Source organism: Hylobates moloch, unplaced genomic scaffold (assembly GCF_009828535.3).
Source record: "Hylobates moloch isolate HMO894 unplaced genomic scaffold, HMol_V3 SCAFFOLD_6, whole genome shotgun sequence".
In the NCBI taxonomy this organism is placed as follows: domain Eukaryota; kingdom Metazoa; phylum Chordata; class Mammalia; order Primates; family Hylobatidae; genus Hylobates; species Hylobates moloch.
Genome location: NW_026652281.1, coordinates 100,594,639 through 100,615,478, shown reverse-complemented (window position 1 = coordinate 100,615,478; position 20,840 = coordinate 100,594,639). Strand labels below are relative to the sequence as shown.

The 20,840-nt window shown below is 40.9% G+C and overlaps 1 protein-coding gene across 2 annotated transcripts in view; it reads left to right on the top strand.

Annotated features, from left to right (window-relative positions):
* Positions 1-20,840, top strand: part of CDH11 (cadherin 11) — a 179,135-nt gene that overhangs the window by 52,673 nt on the left and 105,622 nt on the right. For both annotated transcript variants that reach the window (XM_032157536.2, XM_032157538.2), the window contains exon 2: positions 15,906-16,030. The gene's annotated coding sequence lies outside the window, so the exon portion shown is untranslated. The remainder of the gene's footprint in view (positions 1-15,905; positions 16,031-20,840) is intronic.

The following is a 20,840-nucleotide window of genomic DNA, read 5'->3' as shown; positions in this document are numbered from 1 at the left end:
AAATGAAAGGGGCTTCCAGGGAGAACCTTCTAAGATTCGTGCTATGGGATTGGTAGTTGCTTACCTTTCTTCCTGGGTTCTCTTAACCCAAGAGAGTATTTTAGACTCAAATTGATGGTATCAGTATTTAATTTGACACTTCGATGATTCAGCCATTTTTCTGTTTCTGTTTTGGAATAAATCGGCCTGTTCTTTGGGCATCTCTGGGCAGAGTAGTTTTTCCTGGCTGTACAAAAAAAGAGGATGCTCAGGTATCAGTATTGGTACCCAAGCTCACTTTAGATGTGGCCAGCTCAGGTGTCTATGTTGCAAAACAGGCACTCCATGTGTCACGAAGTGACTACAAGATTAAAAAGTGTTTCCAGAACAGACAATACCTTAACCATTATATTAGAAATACAGAAGAAGAGAGGAAAGAATTCACCCAGAATTCATTCACTCTGACTCACGAATTGTCCTTATTTTCTTCCTCCTACTATTCAAATTAGTCAGAAATATTTTTACATTATTGTAATTGGAGTCAAGATTTGACGTCATAATGAACCATGTGGAAATAGTCCCAAGTATTTTCCCATGTTTCTTTATAAGTCACAGCATTGTGACTTTGGGGAAAGCCTGCTATTCCATGCACAGCATGTATTGTGTTTTACTTAAACATGCTCCTATTACAACAAGGCAATTGTAACTTTATGGGAATGTAAAAAAGTGTTTCTTGTTGGCAATATGGGTGAAACTTAATGAGATTATTCAAAGAATTGCAATACCGACAAGGTCCTTTACTTCAAGTGAGTTATTCTGTTTGGAGTCAGCCTAATGCTCTATTTTCCTAATGAAATAAGAATACTTAAAACATGCATAGGAAACATCAAATTAGTCAATATTAGAATTCTTTTTGTTCTTTTTCTATTTTTTATAATTTAAATAATTAAGATGACATTGAAAGCAAGCATCTTTCATAATTGCAAAGAACATTTTTCTTATTTCCGAAAATGGGTGGCATTTAACTGAAAGACAAAACAAGAACATCAATAAGAAATTAAAGCAAATGGCTTAGAAGCGCTAACCTGGTCTTTAATTTCTTTGGGTTTCTTCGGGAAAAACCACTAGAAAAGCAGAACACTGTTCAAGTAAATCCATCTACTAACTTTCAGGTCAAACCTGTTAGGATTAGTTCTTTAATGAGGTTACAGGGTTTTGGGCGATGAGTGTGCAGAAATGATCTGGTAATGAGCTGACTTTGAAGAGAAGGTTGGGAGAGGTTTCATTAACTCTGTTTGCATCATAATTTGGCAAGGTCACTGGAGAGAGTCTTCTTTAGGCCACTAAAAATAGACAGTCTCATAGATCCAATCGTGTCGTCATCTCTCTCTCTCTCTCTCTCTCTCTTTTTTTCTGTAGTCATATCTTATTTTGGGAGCTCCCTTCATTCTTCTCACCCACCTGCCTCCTCTGGAACCCTGCGATTGCTTTGTTTAAGACACTGCCTCCTTGTGTGCTGAGGAAGAGAGGAAAGACAGGGCATTTCAGGCCCCTCACTCACCTGATTACTTTATGTTGCAGTTTCCCTTCCTCCCTCCTTCCCTCTTTCCCTTCCTCTTTCCCTTCTTCTCTCATTTCCTTCCTTTCTTCCTTTCCTTTTTTCTCTCTTCCTTTGTCCCTCCCTCTCTCCCTGCCCCCTCCCTCCCTCCTTCCATCCCTCCCTCCTTTCTTTCTTCTCTCTCTCCTTCTCTCCCTGCCCCCTCCCTCCCTTCCTCCTTCCCTCCCTGCTTTCCCTCTTCTCTCTCTCCCTCCCTTCCTCCCTCCTCCTTTGGTTCCTTCCTCCCTCCCTCCCTCCCTCCCTCCCTCCTTTCATTTCTCCCTCCCTCCCTCCTTCCCTTCCTTCCTTCCTCTCTCCCTCCCTTTCTCCCTTCCTTTCTCCCTCCCTCTCTCCAATACTTCCTCCCTCTGTTCCTTTCTCCCTCCCTTCATCCTTCCTTCTTTCCTTCCTCTCTCCCTCCCTCCATTCCTTTCTTCCTCCCTCCCTTCCTCCCTTTCTTCTCTTCTTCTTCTCTTCTGCCTTCTTTCCTCCCTTCTCTTTCTCTGTCTCACCTTTACATAGATCCCAATTCTGTGTGTCAGTGTGCATAGAAATACTTGATATACAATCATTTAAAAAGTAAAAACAATGAATGAATGAATGAGCTCCATTTCAAAGTAAAAAGAATGAATGAGCAACAAAGAAGACAAAACAATGAATGAATGAGCACAATTTCAAAGTAAAAACAATGAATGAATGAATGAATGAATGAGAAACAAAGAAGAGAAAATTTTTGAGAGAATGGTGGGGCCAGAAAGACTCTGCTTCCCTCGAAAGCATACTTCGCTACTATTTTAATACCTCCTTCTTTCACACTCTTGTACCCCCACTGCCAAATATGTGCCCTACTTACATCGTGTATGTGTTCTATCTATGCCTCGTCATCTGTCTGTGGTTGTATGCATCTGCCCATATCTAAACACATACATCTGTTCTGAATGAGGTTCTGTAAAAATTCAAAGGATTCATTTAACTCCTGGATTCATCGTTTCTGTTTCTTCTCCTGTTGATTCTTTGAATTTCATGCAGGTTTTGGTAAAGAAAATTCTTACCCTAACCTCTAAAACATATAGAATGGATAAAGTAGAGCTTCTGTGGATTAAATAGAAGAAAGGAGAAAGTTGTAGGAATCTGAAGAAATCTCCCTCCAACTCTCCCCACCACACTACAGCCCGTGCAACAGCCTTTGGGATACCCCAGGAATACCACTCTTTGCCAAGGACAGTTAGTAAAATCACTAGATTAGATCACTGCTGAGTTTTCATTTGGCTCTTACATCCTATGATTTGTGATGTCTCTCAAACTTTAAGTCCAGGTCTCTGTGTTTATGATTTGCAGCAAATGCAGGTGATTCCAAAGTAGGTACCATAGGAGCTATAAACATGATGCAGATGACAGAGTTTCTGCTTTTCATAACCTCATAGGGACTGGAGGTGCAGGCAGACAGTTGGGAAAATGGTTTCTTAAAACAACAAAATGTTCAAACACGCGAGAACGGAATGACTGATAAAAGTTGTTGTAAGTCATAGTTGTTGCCTCTCATTTCATCAAATAGTTACTGCGCATCAGTTATGTGCTGGCCACATGTGTATTGGTTTAAAGAGGTCCTAAGAAGATATGATTCCCTCTCTGTTTTATTAACGTTTTAAAATTTTCTTTGCGTAAGTTATCCTTATCTAATTCTTTGCTGCTAATTTTTCTGTTTACTTTTTAACTCTACCAGAGGCTGAACACTCTGTAAAGAGAACAATCTTACCTGTTTGGTATCCAGGGATTTGACTGATGCCTGGCACATAATAGATGCTCAAGAAACATCTGCTAACAGAATTACACTGTGTCGTTATCTCCACCAATCACAGTGGTTGGTGGAGATGATGCCACAGTGTAAGCTTTGTGTGTGTGTGTAGTTGAAAAGGTGGACTGTCAGGAGGTGATATTTGGCCGAGACCTTAAAAGACAAGGATAAGTTTGTGAAAAAGGAAGAGGAAGAGATATTCGGTTCAGAGGCAAAAGTAGGAATGAAGGAGGCAGAGTGAAACAATATGGTAAGTTGAGGCAAAGCAATGGGTTCCTAGAAGAAGCTTCCCCAGGTGAAGCTGAAGACCAGTGAGGCTCACTAATGAAGGGCTTTCCCTGAGGGCAGAATGGAGTAGTGCTTAAGAGAGGACACTCTGGAGTCAGATTGCATGGATGTGAATCCCTACAAGCAAGGCAGGTGGCATCAATAACTCACCCTCTCCATCTTAGATTTCTCCACTTTTAAATAGGGGTTATCTATGTAACACTCCACTTTAGCACAGTATCTGGAACATAGCAGGCTTGGCTATTGTTAAAAGTAGAGGAGACCAATCCAAGGAGACCTTGAGGGCTTTGCAACCGGGAGTGGCATGAGCAGGCCCCTGGTTTAGGGTGTGCCTGTAGCAGCCGTGTGAAAGATGGGCTGGCTCTCAGGTCTTCCTGGCAGAAAGATGCTCTTGAGTATCTTCCTCTATCTCTTTCCTTCACCTGTGTGGGCCAGTGTTGCTGTTCTAAGCGGCCCAATAATTATCTTTCCACTATGTTTAAGAATGTTGCTTCGTGTCTTGCACAGGGTTGTCTCTATGAGAACCAATGGGATAAATAGTATGCCAGCATCAGTACCCAGAATGGCTGCAATCCAGCTGAGCACCAGTTTTATCTTCATGGGTCCTGTGGTCCTGTGCCAGGTCGTGTGTCCCAGTCCCTTTTGTGAGGCAGCCCTTGTAACTAATATGACTTCATAGCCCAAGCTTTGCATATGACCTTCATTCAAATTATTTCATGCTGTTCTTTCTCCTTTTCACATTTTTAGCATTCAAAATAGTCTTATATGTGTTTGTACTGTACGCACCTTTGTAGGCGGCCTGAAATTCCCTTTGGAATAAAACAGCATATTGGTAAAATGCACAGCATGAGTCACAGGGAGGGGCATGAGGTGGAGAGTGGGCCGGGTGAGTCTTCAACCTAGTTTCTTTGTGAAGACCTACTTTCTGTAGGGCTTTAGACTCTGCTCCCTCCCCCACCACCATGTCGGAACTGGCATTTGTCTCTGCCTAGGATTCCTTCTCTGTCCTTGGAAGAGAACTGTGATCATTTTTTGCAGTCCCCTCGCATAGCTGACCTGACCTGTGATATTAATGAAGATGTGGTGCAGAGACCCTGGGATGCTGGAGGCAGGGTCTGGGGCGGATTAGATGCTGTAGGCACTGCTCCTCACCTGTGTCCCCCTTGGGCCTCCATCTCCCTGTCCATAAAATTATTGTGGTGCCATGGATCTGTGTTCCTCACCTCTCAGTCATTCAGGTTTTGTCTTCCCTAATATCTGGATATGATTAACGTTGTTATTTACTTAATATTTTCTTTTGACTCCTTCTACTTTCTGCTATTTAAAAAATATTTTTGAAGAAAATTATATTGCTCTAATTTCTGGCAAGCCAGTATCTCGTCATAAATATGAGGCAGTCAAAAAACAGATACAATTAAAAGGAAACAACATAATTGAATCCTCTCTGAGCCTGAGACTGCCTTGTCTTTGTTAAAAAAAGGTTTGTTCAGGAATCACTGCAAACAGAGACTTTCTCTTTACTGACATCAGGACTGAGAAAGAATTGAAAAAGGTATGCCTCTATTTCCCCCATTTATTGTCACTGAAGGCCAGTAATCTGGCAATTGGTGGGGCCGCTGTTGTGTCAGGTATTGCATTAATTTCTTTATGTTAAGTCTTTGTAACAGAACCCTGATAACAGAACCCTGATGGTATTGACTTACATTTAGTGAACAGTAAATTTGTGTCAGAAACAATAGCGTGATTTGCACATATTATCACCTCTGTGCTCGCCACAGGAATGTGAGGTGTTATGATGCTCATTTTACAGGTAAGAAAACAGAGTCCTAAGCCACAGAACTGACGAGTCATAGAGGCCAAAGCAGGAATCAGCTTGCAGCTGCATCTTATGCCAAAGTCTTTCTAATTCCACAACTTGGCCCCTTGGCTTGCTGGGGGACATGCATCTTTGGTTTGGCTCCTAGATAAGGTCCTATGGGCCTTCTCTGAGGACCATCTTGACTCTGAAACCTGGCTGTGCCTACACATCACCCTGAGAGCCAAAGGTGACCCCTCCCTGGCCCCCAAGGTCTTCTGCACACGCAGTGTCCTCTTGAAGATGGCCACATCATGGTATTGGATTTGGCCCATGAAATCCCCAACTCATGTTGAATACTAGAGAAGTATCAGCTCTTAGCTCTGTGTTGCCCAAAGTGTGGTTGGAACACTGATGGAGGGAGGTGGGATGATTTTAGCCAGGGGAACTGATTATTCCAATTACAAAGTTCTGTCATTTCAAAGTAGGAAACAATCTTACTGCCCATCAAATGTACCCTAGTACCCAATGCCAAAATTCATTTACTTACTGGATAAGGAGTGTGACTGAAATGTTTACAAACATGAATGATCAAGTTATGAATAATATACACATGTATGTCTGTGTATACTGACACACATATAGATACTATTATATATCTTTATATCTCTGTATATAGAACATTTGCAGATATCAAAGCCAAGGAGGCATTTTAAAAGCCTGTTTAGAAAGACAGCCTCTTCGCTTCTTGGCCTTTTGGCTAAGATCAAGTGTAGGTATCCAGCCTCATTTTCTTGATGGAAGCCATATGATACAGAATATGAATATTGTAGAAGAAGACCTCCCCAAACTTCTGATCCACTGATTTGCAGACAAACAGGACCATTTTTCTGTCATTTCCACACTCATGATCCAAGCACAATCTGGTAAGATGACCCAGCTCCACATAGCTGTTGACAGTGTTTTTTGTTTGTTTGTTTGTTTTTTCTCTTTATTTTCAGTTCTTAACAATGGAGTTAGTAAAAGTAACCATCCAAAGAGTATTTAAAAAATGAAAAGAAAAAAACAGTAAATGCATCCTTGAGAATGTGTGTTTTGTGTGTTTGTGTGTGTGTGTGTGTGTGCAGTCACATTTACATCTAAAGCACACACACGTGACTTACAAATAAATCGAGGTAGAATAGCCTGCATAAAGCTTCCTATGAGAATATTAGATTCTCGATATTGACAAATGATTTTTCGCATTCTTCAAGAATGTCAAAATTTGTGCATAGCAGTGAAGAATGTTCTTCCACCAATAAAGTGCAGCAAACGCAAAACTGAAACATTTTAATGGCCTGATTCCCCTGCCGACCCTGAGTGAATCCAGTGTATTTAATGAGGTGTGATGAGGATGTAGAGCACCCGCTAGACTCTCTCCCTGGCTCACGTCAGCCCCTCTGTGGCCAAATTCAAATTTGTGCCTGCAGAAAATCAGTCTCCACTCACTGCAGCGCTTCAGAAGCACTTGTAAATAGGTGAGACCACTATGTCCAGGGCTCAGATGTTTATTTACTAAGTCATTGGTTTGAAAGCTCTTTTGAAGCATTCAGTCTGTGCCTTTGTCTACCTGATTATAAAGTGGACAGGGAAACATATATGCTTCTTATCCCTGTGGAGTTTATAGACAAGCAGAGTTTGTACAGCTTGTATCTTCAGAGTAAGTGCTTAGGAAAAGGCAAATAACAAAATGGCATTTTTTTCTTAACCTAATTTTATATTGCAAAAGGATAGTCCCACTTAATTTTGAGAAGGCTTATTTTGTTTCTTTCTGAGTATAATGGCCCCAGAGGGAACTCTCTCCTATTATATCATAAATCAGTTGTATTGCTATGGACTATGCAGTTTACTTTTCTTACTATGAAAACATAGCGGGAGGCTGTGACTATTTCTGGCACACAACAAACACTGCAGTGTGTGTGTCTCTCTGTGTGTGTGTGTGTGTGTGTTTGCAGTATTTCTCTGACTTTGTGAATATGGAGATTTGCATACTCCAGAAACTTGCAAATAAGCAGCTTTCTTGGTTGTCTGGAAGTTGCCCAGATTTGATAAAATGTAAGAGACTGTCTCAGGCCTTGTGTCTGGTTAAAGGTTTTTGTTGTTCTTCATTACATGCGTGGGTTCTCCTTCGTAGTTGGTTTCTGCTTTTTCTAGATAGTTAGGTAGCCTGGTAAAGTGATGCAGTCCTTAGTCATGTTTCTTTTAAATCATTGGACTACTTTCCTAATTTAGTGCCCTATTTTATAGCCAAAGAATGGAGTAGAGTACAGCTGTTGGGTGAGTTGCTATAGATGCAAACTGCCAGCGTCCGAGTCTTGGCTTCACTGGTGAGTGGCTTTGTGATTGAGGGCAACTTTACTCAGTCTTTTTGTGCTCCAATTTCCTAGTTGTGAAATGAAGAAAAACCACAGAACCTGACTTATAAGATTGTCATAAGATGAAATTGTGTATTGTAGAAAGGTACTTAGCCCAGGACCTGGTCCATTGGAAATTCTCAATAAATTTTAGCCATCATCATTGCCTGTTTGGATTAAGTTGTGTCTGCGGAACATTCAGCTCCTGGGGGATAGAGAAATGCTGAGAGTTAGCATCATGTGTACATGATGGCATTCATGCCTTAAATCCCCAAAGATGATTAAATGCTTCATTTGGCATGTGAAGTATTTAGAAAATATTGACCACACTTTTTCAAACTTAATACTTGCACAAACACTGACATTTAATGCCACTCAGAATATACCTGTTGGTTTCCCAGTCTTTTATTGTTAATAGCCAATTATTTGCAAAATGATAACCTACTTTACTGATTTTAAATATTTAAATATTATAGAAAACAAACCAAATAATGCCACGTGGCATTTATCAAAGCGGAATAATTTGCGCCAAATTACAAATTATACCTGTCATTTGACATCAAGTAGATAGAAGTCAATAGGTATTTTCAATCTTTTAAATTAAAAAATTATATAATTTTGTGGTCGTTCTTTGTTTAACTACTACCATTCATTTATTTCTCCAATAGTCTAGCCCTGTGGAGGGTTAGCAGTGTACTGACCTGGGCCAAACAAAAATGAGAATAATATGTGATTTCTGTCCTCAAATAGCTCACAGCTTCCTTGAGGCAAAGTTGGGAGGACCAGATAGCCATAAATAACAAAGATCTCTAATTGTGGCAGAAATAAAAAAGCACTATGTTACACTAAGGGAATCCTGAGGCCCTCTGAGTTTACACTAGGTACTGAGGAGAATTTTCATCAAAGTCACACTAACAGTAAATGGAAGAAGAGGTCGGATGCAGAGAAGCACAGAGGTGCACAGCCTGCCAGGCTCGGGAACAGCAGTACTTACTGAAGCAGGAGGTAAGGTGGGCAGGTGAGGCTGGGGACAGATAGGAGTCAGATGCATAAGCTGTGTTAATAAATGTGGAGTGTGGGCATCTCCTGACCTGACAGGAAACCATTTAGAATTTTAATATTGTCAGGTTTTTTTTTTTTTTAATGTAAAAATCGCCATTCTTCTAGTTGGTGGTTTCTATTGAGCAGGGGATTTCTGTTTGATCATGTGCGTTATATTCAAATGTTTAGATATTTATGCATGACAAGGGGACAAATAAGTAAAATAAAATCAGCTACAGAAGAAGAGGTTAAAGTTATTCTGGGGCATATGTGATTGTGTGCATGCTGGGTGCTTTCTTCACCCTAGTAGTTCTTTAGAAAACTTTACATACTGACCATATGGACATCCTTAAAACTTTCCTGCAGTGTGCTTATACTTATTTTTGTCTGCTTCTCACCTCCACCCTAAAAAAAAGTTTAAAAAGTAAAATTGCTAGCATTTTAGGCAAAAATAAAATATACTCTCCTGGAGAGTCTTTTCATTTTCCTTCTATTCTAGCTGTTCTCAAGTTGTTAATAATATAGTCTGTCTCTCTCTCTGTGTGTGTATATATATATATATATATATATATATGCAAATTTTATAGTGGGTGTGCTTAGATATTTCCCCTTATTCTAACTTTTATTCATCTTTATTCAGTAGCAAAATCACCATTGCTGAGTGGGAGGGGAAGAAGAGTCTTCGGAGCAAGGGAAATCTAGATTGGAATTCCCACTCTGCCACTAATTAGCTTGGTTATCTTGGGCAAGTTGTTTAACTTCTCTAGGTTCTAATTTCTTCCTCTTTCAGGAGGCAGAAATAAAATTTCTAGTGTTGTGGGGAAGAGTAATTTTTACAAAACACATGTAGAAGCACCAACGCAATAATACCGATGGCGTGTAGTAGATGGCACGTAAAACCGGAGCTTCCAGTACCGCAGTTGTTAATATGTTAAAAGGAGAAAGTGAAGCTGCATCATTTGGGCAAGAAATACACATAAAATGTAGTGAGTAGTAGGAGGTTTGCTCATATGCTAGATGACTGTTTGTTTATTCATTTCCCAAAGATATGACAAAGGCTGTGAATATTTATTTAGTTCTGCTCCCAATAGCCCTTCTAATAGGGAATTATTTGGGTACAACGAAAGACATTTGTAAATGCGGCTGATAAGACCGGCATTGGACAAGGCGTGTTTTGTTGGACACAAGAATTCTATTGTTCCTGGCTTCAGTTGTCAAGTGCCCGGGGAACCCAGAATTTATGGTGGCAGCACAATGGGCCTTTCAGGGCTCAGGGAAAGAGCTGTGAGATCCTGCTCCCCGGCTTTTCAAGGCCTCTAGTCTTTTTATCAGGCCTGGACAATGCCGGATTCAGCGGCTGCCTGAGCCTCCTGACCGTCCATTGGCCGTCAGGTATTGTGCAGTAATTACCATGGTGACAATGGACTCTCTCTACGCCCGTCCATCGGCGCTTTGGAAAATGGTGAAGGTTGTCACTTTGCATTAGGTGCCTCTAAAAGCATGGCTTACTTAGAAAAACTACTAAATAGAAATGAAGATAATCGTAGTAAGAGTTTGATTTAAAAGGCCACTGTGTCAAATCCATTTGGAGCTGAGAAACTCTTTATGGGTATTTTCTTCTAATTACAGATAGACGCTGGGCATCATCCTCTGTACAGGCAGTAAGGAGCCAGCCTTGAAGATTTTGCAGGAAGGGATGAGCAGAGTGCAGCTGGTATCCCTTAACCGCACAGTGGGAGTAGAGGTCTAATCTGAGTCCAGGAACTTTGAGGGATCTCTAAATTTCTTTGAGACTCAGATTCCTCGTCTGAAAAAAAAAATTTGCAAAATGCTGATAGATTAGTATTAATTACATGTGATAAGATTGCATGTTAACATTTATGCACATATCAATATTGGTTCTGTATAAATACTTACACATCTATTAAAGGGTTTTTGAATAGCAAATATACAATAAAAGGTAAAATGTTTAATCATGCACAATCATAGAAGCACAATATATCTTTTCATAATCACAACTATTGATTTTTGAGTGTATAAATGAAGTGTTCCATGTATTATGATTATCCTCCACAATCATTCTCCAAAATAATTGTTATTATCCCCATTTTATAGTGAGGAAACTGAGGCTCAGAAAGTTCTTGCTTGCCCCAACTCAAACTAGCTTGGAGGAGGAAAAACTTGATTTTAAGTCTTGTTCTCTCACATGCAATAGCTTCCTGTTTCTCCCAATTTTTTACAAAAAAAATATCACGATCTACAATCCTATCTTACGAAATATGCTTTACCATATGGTTTTGGAACTTTGCAATAACAGGAAAGAAAAACACCCAATGGAGATTATTAATTGAGTTTAATCATCCATTCAACAATGTCAGAAACATGTGATGCCCAGAAAAGGAAGAAGCCCCCATCTGCAGAACCCCAGGGATGACTGCGTATGTGTGACCCCTTCTCCTGCCTGCAGAGAGCAACATCAGCAAAGCACATCGGTATTTCTAGACCACCAGAAAAGTGGATGGCCGTTGTTCAACTTCTTCACCAAAGAAAAGTTTTAAAAACCTGATATTTCACTTGTTTATACAACAGTAACATGTAAACGTTTAATTATAGTTTGCTTTAATTAACTATGTTCCAAAATATCCGAAATATCCCATGTGGTGGTTTTTTGTTTGTTTGTGTTGTGTTGTTTTGTTTTTGAGACAGGGTCTCACTTTGTCACCCAGGCTGGAGTACAGTGGCGCTATCTTGGCTCACTGCAGCCTCGACCCCCCAGGCTCAAACGATCCTCAAGTCTCAGCTCCTCAGTAGCTGGGACTACAGGCACCTGCCACCACGCACAGCTAATTTTTTTAAATATGTTTCGCCATATTGCCCAGGCTAGTCTTGAACTCCTGAGCTCATGTGATCCTCCTGCCTCAGCCTCCCAAACTGCTGGGATTACAGTCATGAGCCACTGCAGCTGGCCTTCCCATTGTGTTTTTGCCAAAAAGTAGAAATTACCTGTAGTCACACACCTTGGGAATAGGCATGATTTGCCTGGGGAGTGGGCCTCCCAGTGGGTTCTTAAACCTAGGGAAAAAGGAGTGGGTTTATTGATCAAGCCCAGTTATGCTACTTCCTTGCTCTATGCACTTGGGCATATGCCATTCAGCCTCAGTTTCTCCATCTGTAAAATGGAGTAACTCCAACTCCTCGGGCTATGCTGCTCCCTTCATTGACAACTCTTTCCATTTTAATGGAGAGCCTAAGAGAGGGAAAGTGGCAAAAGGAAGGATATGGCTCTGCACGTACTGAGGCTTCCACACAATCAGAGCTCAGCAAAAGGGAGCTGCCACAGTCACAGCTGCATCCTCCACTGACTGTCTTCCTTGATTTTGGTATGCTTACTGAATATGTCCTTCATTCCACTTTATACACTCTGGCTTCATGGTGTTCTTTTTCCTGATTTCTAGTCTCTCTGAAATAGTATATAGCATGTACTGTCTGAGCCCCTAAGAGGCTTAGTGTTGTGGGCAGCCAAGCACAATGATGGAAGGGCTGATAGACGACAATGGCGCTGTACTTGAAGACAGCCCATGATGGTGTGCAGAGCTGGGAAGATGGCAGAGAGAAGTCCCGAGAGTAGGTAGGAAGTGGGCGCAGCATGGCTGGACTGTAGTTTCCTGACTGAGAGGGGAACACATGATTCCAAGTCTGGGGGAGTCATGAGCTGTGGGGAAGACGAAGGAAAATGAACATTCCAGCCATGAAGGCCAGTGCAGAGAATGCAGAAACAGATGACCCCCTATAGCCTGCACACCATCTTAGGTCCATCAACTACACTAAAAGCATAAACAACAACTTGGATTTTGTATGTTCATTTTTTTTTTTCTGAGAAACATGATGTAATTGTATACCAGTTTTTTTCACAGAATCCACAGTCCCTCTTTCTCAAATGTTTGCAGTGATTAGAATTCATAGATAATTCACCATCTATTTTTGCTTTTCTTCCAAAGCTTTTTTGATTGACTGCACAGGCTTTTGGTGAAAGGATTTCTATAGGAAACATTTTGCAGGGAGGTAAAGAATGCAAGACAAAGTGGGGAGTTCAATCAGTGTTTTAAGATTTGAGAAGTCAACCTTTTTAAACACGCTGGCCCCAGTAACAGCTGCATTATTAACAGAAGACTAGAGAAGGAAAACAGAAGGTACATGGGCTATGAAGTCAGCACTGCTGGATTCCAACAATACCCTGGGCATTACTGGCTGTACGCTTTCAGCAAGTGTCTTACCTTTTTGTGTTGGAGGGTGAGATGGCGTTCATAATACCCAGGATGGTTATATGTGCTTAAGGATAATTCATTGGTGAGATACATGGCAATTATCTTTTCCACCGCTGTTTATAACATTCCAGTTATCTATTGCTGAGTTACATGACATCCTAACATTTAGTGGCATATAACAACAACTTATTACTATCTCTTACAGTTTTGTGGATTGATTGAATTCATTTAGGTATTCTTACTTGTTCTTTCCTGCCATGTAGTCAGATGGCTGGAGTTATATGAATATTTGTATGGATTAGGTGTCCAAGATGACATCTTTAGTCACCTGTCTGGCACCTCAGCTTGGAAGGCTGAAAGAGCTGGAAATGGACTGGCCCCTCTCTCTCCAGCCATACAGCTTCTCCACCTGGCTGTCTGGAGCTTTCTCACAGCACAGTAATATCGAGTATTTGAACTTTTGACATGGCAGCCAACTTCTCCTAGAGCAAGCGTTCAAAAAGCACAAGAAAAGCTACAGGGTTTCTGTATTAGTCTGCTTATACTGCTATCACAAAATATCACAGATTGGATGGTTTAAATCACAGATCTTAATTTCTCAAAGTCCTGGAGACCAGTAGGTTCGGTTCCTGGTGAGGATCTTCTTCATGGCTTGCAGACAACAGTCCTCTCACTGTGTCTTCACATGGCAGAAATAAAGAGAGAGCTCTGCTTTCTTTTCCTTTTCTTAGAAGAACAATCCCTCATGACTTCATCTAAACCTAATTACCTCCCATAGGCCCCACCTCTGAATACTATCACATTGTGGGTTAGTGCTTTAACATGTGAATTTTGGGGAACAAAAACATTCAGCCCATAACATTCTACTGCTGATCCTGCAAAATTCATGTCCTTCTTGCATGCAAAATACATTCATTCTATACCAGCAGCCTCCAAAATACATTCATTCTATACCAGCAGCCTCCAAAATCTTAACTTGTTTCAGCACAAATTCTGAGGTCTAAAGTCCAAATTCTCATCTAAATAAGTATGAGTGAGACTCAGGATACTATTCATTCTGAGACACAATCAGTATGGATGAGATTCAAAGTGCTGTTCATCCTGGGGCAACATTTGTCTACAGCTGTGAACCTATGAAATAAGATAAATTATGTGCTTCCAAAATGCAGTGGTGGGACAGGTGTAGGATAGGCATTCCCTTTCTAAAAGGGAGAAATTGGAAAAAAGAAAGTAGTGATGTGTTCCAAGCAAGTTTACACAAAAAGGCAAATACCACTGAATCTTAAGGCTCAAGAGTAATTTTCTTTGGTTCAGTGCTTTGCCTTTTGGACCGACCAGGGTGGAGGTCCCTCTCCCATGGTTCTCATAGTGTCACTTCTGCTGTTTCACTGTTATGCAGAGCCAGCTCATAGTCCCATAGAAGGAGACTGCACAAGGGCATGCCTATCAGAGAGTCTGGGTTATTGTGGGGCAATTTTGGAGACTGGCTGCAGCATGTAACATGGTTGACAAGCAGGGTCCTTCCTAATTCGTTATGCATCGTGTGAACTGCTGCATGTAGCATTTCCTTCATGACTCTCTGTATCTCCAGGAGTAACTCCAGTGTTACTCTGTCCTGACATTTGGATAAATAGCACACAAGAGGACAGCTTTATTGTTCATCTTGCTACAGTTACCAAAACCAGGCTCTATGAACAAATTTTAGTAGATCTAAGGTCCATCCACATCCCTTCACTAAAAAGGGCTTTTGTTTGCTTGTTTGTTGTTTTGGAGAAGGCTTTGTGTATGATGTTAGATGGAAGCAATATCAGACAAGGAAAGAGATTTGGAAAGAAATGAAGTCAAGTCAAAGAAATAAGCTGTTTAAGCCCCTAATGCAGGCTGAGTTGATCCTAGAAGGTAGAAGCCTAGAGATGAAGGACATTCAAGAACTCCTTTATGCTGTTGTGTTATGGAAGCCAGCTGGCACCTTTCTTGGTTCAGTGCCTCAGTTTTTAAAGATGACAGCTGTTTAGACACTCCATATTCTTTTCTTTATTCACTCAACAAATATGCATTGAACAGATGCTCTGGGCTAGGAAATGTGTTAGACATTTTGGGAGATATGAAGATGAATCAGACCAGAATCCAAGCAGAACACAGCCCCCATTTTAGACACAGAAAGTCTAAAATGTGGTGTTGTGGGTAGGGGAAAATGCAATCTTGAAGAGTTGCAACCCTGTCAGCCCCATGCTCTGGTCTGCTGGAGTGGAGATAGTATCTCCTATTACCACCACCGCTATTGCTACTCTTCATCCTTGAGCCTGTTTTTCACGAGGATCTGTCAACACCAGAACAGTGCTTCTCACTTTAGGAAGGAAGACATTGCTTTGGCTTTGGAACATAGGTTCTATCAGAAATGGGCTCTAAGTTTTCATACCTTCCCCCAATAGCTTGTTCTTCATGCAAGAGCAAATGTATGTGAATGACACAGCATGTTATAAGAAGTTGTGTGTAGGATTGCTTTTATCATTGTCATCAAAGTACGAAACGCATGTATGGTTAATCACACTATCCAGTGGTACTTATAAATGCATGACAAGTTTTTCCCACTTTTCACATAATTTTAATAATTTGTTTCTCTCTCTCTTTGCACACCTGGATTGTCATCTTCTAAGAGAAAAGTCTGTCATATGCAACTGTGTTTAATAGTGTATCACTTGGTCAATTCATGCCACCACTAGGTTACTAATGATCCTTTCACTTTTTGCAGAAATCACTGTGTTTTCGGCTCAGCGGCCCTGTGACATTCCTTCCTGTTGTCATTTGTTGAGTGACCAATCAGATGGGTGGAGTGTGCTACAGAAATTGGCAGCAAGTATCCAATGGGTGAAGAAGGTAAGCTGGACTAATATTACTGAACAATTCACATATTACTATGTATGTCAAGATGGAAAGTATGCCACTGGGTCTGTCTCTCAAATGTGGCTTGATTTGGACCTTCACTAAAGCCAAAAGTAGAATCTGAGAGGGAGAGAAAGGCCTACATTTTTCGGTAGTGAGGAATGTGATTATTCAGTGTTGATGTTATTGGATTCTCTTTATTGAACACCTATTATGTGCTAGTAATAGTAAGATCTGGAGGAGAAAGAAGGAACTAAAGGGATTATAATTCTTTAGCAAGGACTCGGCCGAACAGTCCAACTGAGATGATTGCCATGTTGCTTTTTTCCCCTTTTCTTTTGAAATAAGTCTTAAAATGGGAACAAGGTAGCTTATGTTCCAGAAGGAAATGAGATTGCTAGGAGGCTGAACCTTTTAGACTTCAAATGACAGGGCCCTCGATCATGAGCCAGGAGGCCTGATTTCTACTCCTAGACCCACCTCTGCCATTCACTGTCTGTGCTATGAGATTAATGAGCCATTTACTGGACTGCCAGTGTGGCTGGACCTAGGAGTTCTAACAGTTCTTACATTTTAGGATTCTACAAATCCATTTACCTTCTCCATCTGCTTGGTGGTAACTGGAGCAATATTCACAGGGGACAACTAAATATCCAGATAGAAATTTAAGAATTAATTCTACCAGCGTGACTTTCCACTGTTGGGGAATCTAGACCTCCTTATCCAAGTGCCTACAGCTCATCTCCACGTAGATGTCCAGTGGTGCCTTAAATACGTACATCAAATCCAGGTTTTTCCTGGGTCCCACATTCCTGTAATAGTATAAAAATTCACCCAGAATAGAAACATGGGTGGAATACTTTAAGCCTTTCAACCCCTCACCTCCAATAGCAGTTCATTCCTCTTGATTCCTATTCATTCTATCATTTGGCTATCTCTGAAATAGTTTTGTTTCTCTCTATCCCTATTGCCACCGTTCAAATGCAAGTCAAACGCTTTTTCTCTAATATTACTGAAATTGTCACCTATTAAGTCTTTTTGCCTCCAGGGTTATTTCTCCCTCATGAGCTCCAACGTGATCCATGATCTATATACATCCTGAACAGTGTCCTTAAATCCATACATTATGTACTTTCCCACTTATTCCCTTTCAATGATAGAGATAAGCTTTTCTTAACAAGCTTCTAGGATCCTTTAATGAGAAGGGCCACTGTTTTGCTGTCCAGATTCATCTCTCAGCTGCTATTCCCTCTCCACCCTGCCTGTATTATATACATCCACTCTAGGACCTCCTCATAGGGCACAGCCATTATTTCCCCCAAAGCCTCATAATCTCTCTCACCTCATAAGCACTCTTAAGGCATTTTATATCTTAGCTTGGATTTCACTATCTCTAAGGAGCTATTTCTAATAGCCTAAGATTACCTAGACAATACTTTAGCAGCCAGGGATTACACCATTTACTGTGATTTCTACATTGGACTGTAATTGCCTATTTAGTTGTCTGTCTTCCCAGCTAGACCTAGAGATTTTTGAGGACAGGACTTATTTGGGACCACTGTGCTCCCAGTTGCAAGTACTGTATCTGGGCCAAAGTATGCACTTAGTAAGTACTTACTAAGCAAATGAATAGGGACCCTCAGTGTATTTTTAATTAAATGTGAGGAAGGTGGACTAAGGTGACTACACAGAGAAAAGTCATAATAACAGCAGCTAACAGGTTTTGCATGCTTACTATATGTCAGGTTCCTAAGGACGTTAAATGTGTCACTCCCCTTAATCCTTCCAAAAGCCTTATGTGGTAGGTATTATTAATATCCAACATTTTATAAATGAGAAAACTCAATCCTGGAGAATGTATTAGTCTGTTTTCACAGTGCCATAAAGAACTTCCCTGAGACTGGTAATTTATAAATGAAAGTGGTTTAATTGACTCACGGTTCTGCATGGCTGGGGAGGCCTCAGAAAACTTAGAATCATGGCGGAAGCAGAGGTAAGCATCTTCTTCACAAGGTGGCAGAAGAGAGAAGAGAAGCACGTGTGAAGGGAGCAGAGCCCTTTATAAAACTATCAGATCTTGTGAGAACTCACTCAGTATCACAAGAACAGCATGGGGGAAACTGCCCTCGTGATCCAATCACCTCCCTGCCTTCACACGTGGGGATTACAGGTTCCTCCTTCCACACATGGAAATTACAAATTGAGATGAGATTTGGGTGGGGGCAAAGAGCCAAAGCATATCAGGGAACATAAGTAACTTGTCTATGGCCATAGTGCTGTAACTTTTATCCTTGGAATTTGTACTTATGGGAAGTCTAACTTTAGCTAGAGTTTGTGTCTTTTACCACTCTCCTTGTCTGCCTTTCTCCTGAATGAATCTCCCATATTATGGGCAAAAAACATTACCTCCACATAAGGCCAGGGGCATTTCCTGCAGCCCACACAAGCTATTGTTAAATAGATGGTAGTCCCCTGTGACTGGGAACTATAAATTTCTGATAATTTCTCAGGTATTTTACACTCTTGTGTTAATGTGGGGTCTGTTTTTGGAGGAAATTTCAACATGAGGAGTCCCCACCTCTTTCTCTCATTGTTTGGTCAATATTTGTTAAGGGAAAAAACCAATGATTGAAAACGCTTATCCTAGAAGCAAAATCGCACTCCCCTACAAATGCACCAGAATGATTTGGAAATTGTATGACTGACTCCTCTTGCATTTGCTTATTTTGCACTCATTTGCTCTGAAGCCTGGCTCAGCAGAGGAAGTGCATCCCTCCTGTGGATATGTCTGTGAATGATGATCATCTCATTTCTGCTGAGCCAAATGGGGCTCTTCATTTCATCGGCCCTTTGAATTCCTCAATAAGATGTGCAAATGACATTTCCTATTTTTCTAGATAATAGGGGCAATTAGAATGTGGTGTCAATGAATCAGAGTCAAAAGTTAAGTAGAAAGTACTTGAATTTAATTTCATGTCTAGGAAATCTGGTAGTTTTTTTTTTTTTAACCTGGAAATTAAGAACAGTCTATTTTGAAGAATTCTACAAAGGTTTTATTCCAAGGAGAGGAAGGTAAATTACTCCAATGCTGGTGGCATGAAACCTTTACAAAACAAAACAAAACATAAAACAGCAGGAATGCAGATGGAACAATCCTTTGATTTTTCAGGTTAAGCTTCTTCTTGATGGAAAAGAATTCTGTGCTTGGTGGAGGAAAGGACTTGTTCTTGATGCACTGTAAGGATTTTGAAGAACAAAACTAACCAATGTCTTTAGCTGAGACTCAGATTCTTGATTCCCAAACAGGTCAAGATGCCAGGCTTTCTTGAACAGGCACCTATGACATGCCACAAAGGCAGGCAGAGATGAAAGGGCACTTCCTTTTTCCTCAAGGGGTTTACAGTCAGGTAACTGCATATAGCAGTCAAAATCCAAGTGGGAAGGAAAGACGGAGAGAGACTTTAAATAAATGTGTCATGGGCTCACAGGATCGGCACTCTAGTTAACTTACAGTGAAATCCACTGGAGCTTGAGCTTCCATTTCTAGCACACCTGTGTTACTTAGGAACCTTCGTGGAGCAGAGGAGGAATTATTCGGGCAGCTACAGGATAAGGCTTCTAAGCCCTGTGACCTTGCTGGGTTTTCAGTAGAGCACAGGGGCCCAGAAATGAACATCTTGGAGAAGTGGAAGAGATTTGCCCTTTGCTCAAGAGAAGTGTATACATATTGGCATCCTGCTGAGTAATAACTAGCAGGAATTGCTGGTCGCAGGTCACCCAATTATCTTTCATTTGCATAGGAGTGAATCCCAGAAAGCTGCTTCTGGGTCACCTCACCTGTGCTGCAGAACCCACCGGGCTCTGCATTGTCCCTGATAGCTTGAAGTGTTAGCAGCCTGCTTCCTAACCCCTTGTGCTGCTGGGTCTGTCTGTGAATGCATATTTCCTATTTTGGGATGTAGGCCACTGTGTAGAAGGAGGCCAAGTATCTGTCTGTATCTGGTGTCATCAGAATCATAAACAGACATTCAGTTCACTTGTTGCCTACACATTGCAGCTCTTCAATGTGTACAATGTGACTGTCATCACCACAATCAACTAATGATTACATGAAGCCCTTATGTGGTAGGTCACCTGAACATCCAGTCCCTGTGCAAAATCATAACTAAAGGAAAAACCTCAACCAAAGTTGTGTTCTTTGATCTTGCTTTATTTAGATAGTGATGGGCAAAGAGGTCAATGACATTGATATTTTCTGAGCATGCCCTTTTACCAGGTACTGTGATATGTGCTTTACATTTATTATCTTGTTTGACGTCACCAAGACTTTGGCTGCTATGTGCAGGGGTCACGATTCTTTCATAGATGAGGATACTGAGGTTTAGAGAGGTTAAAGAACTTGCTGAGGACCACCGATGAGCAATGGGTAGAGACAGGGTCTCCATTCCTAAGCACAGCACTGTAGTGCCTCCTATTGATAATGTCTCTTCCAATTCTTTTGTACCTTGACTTCCAGTCTTAACCAAGCTTGGATGGGAGGGAGTTGGAGGGCAATTATTATTACAGTTATTTTGGTATGGCAATGTCCTAAATCTCTACTTGAGTTTTTTTATTTTTTAATAATAGATTCGGGGGTACATGTACATGTTTATTGTATGTGTATTTTGCATAATGGTGAGGTTTGGGCTTCTAGTACACCCATCACCAAAATAATGAACATTATACCCAATAAGTAATTTTTCAACCCTCCTCCTCCCTTTTTGGAGTCCCCAGTGTCTATTATTGCCATCTTTATATCTATGTG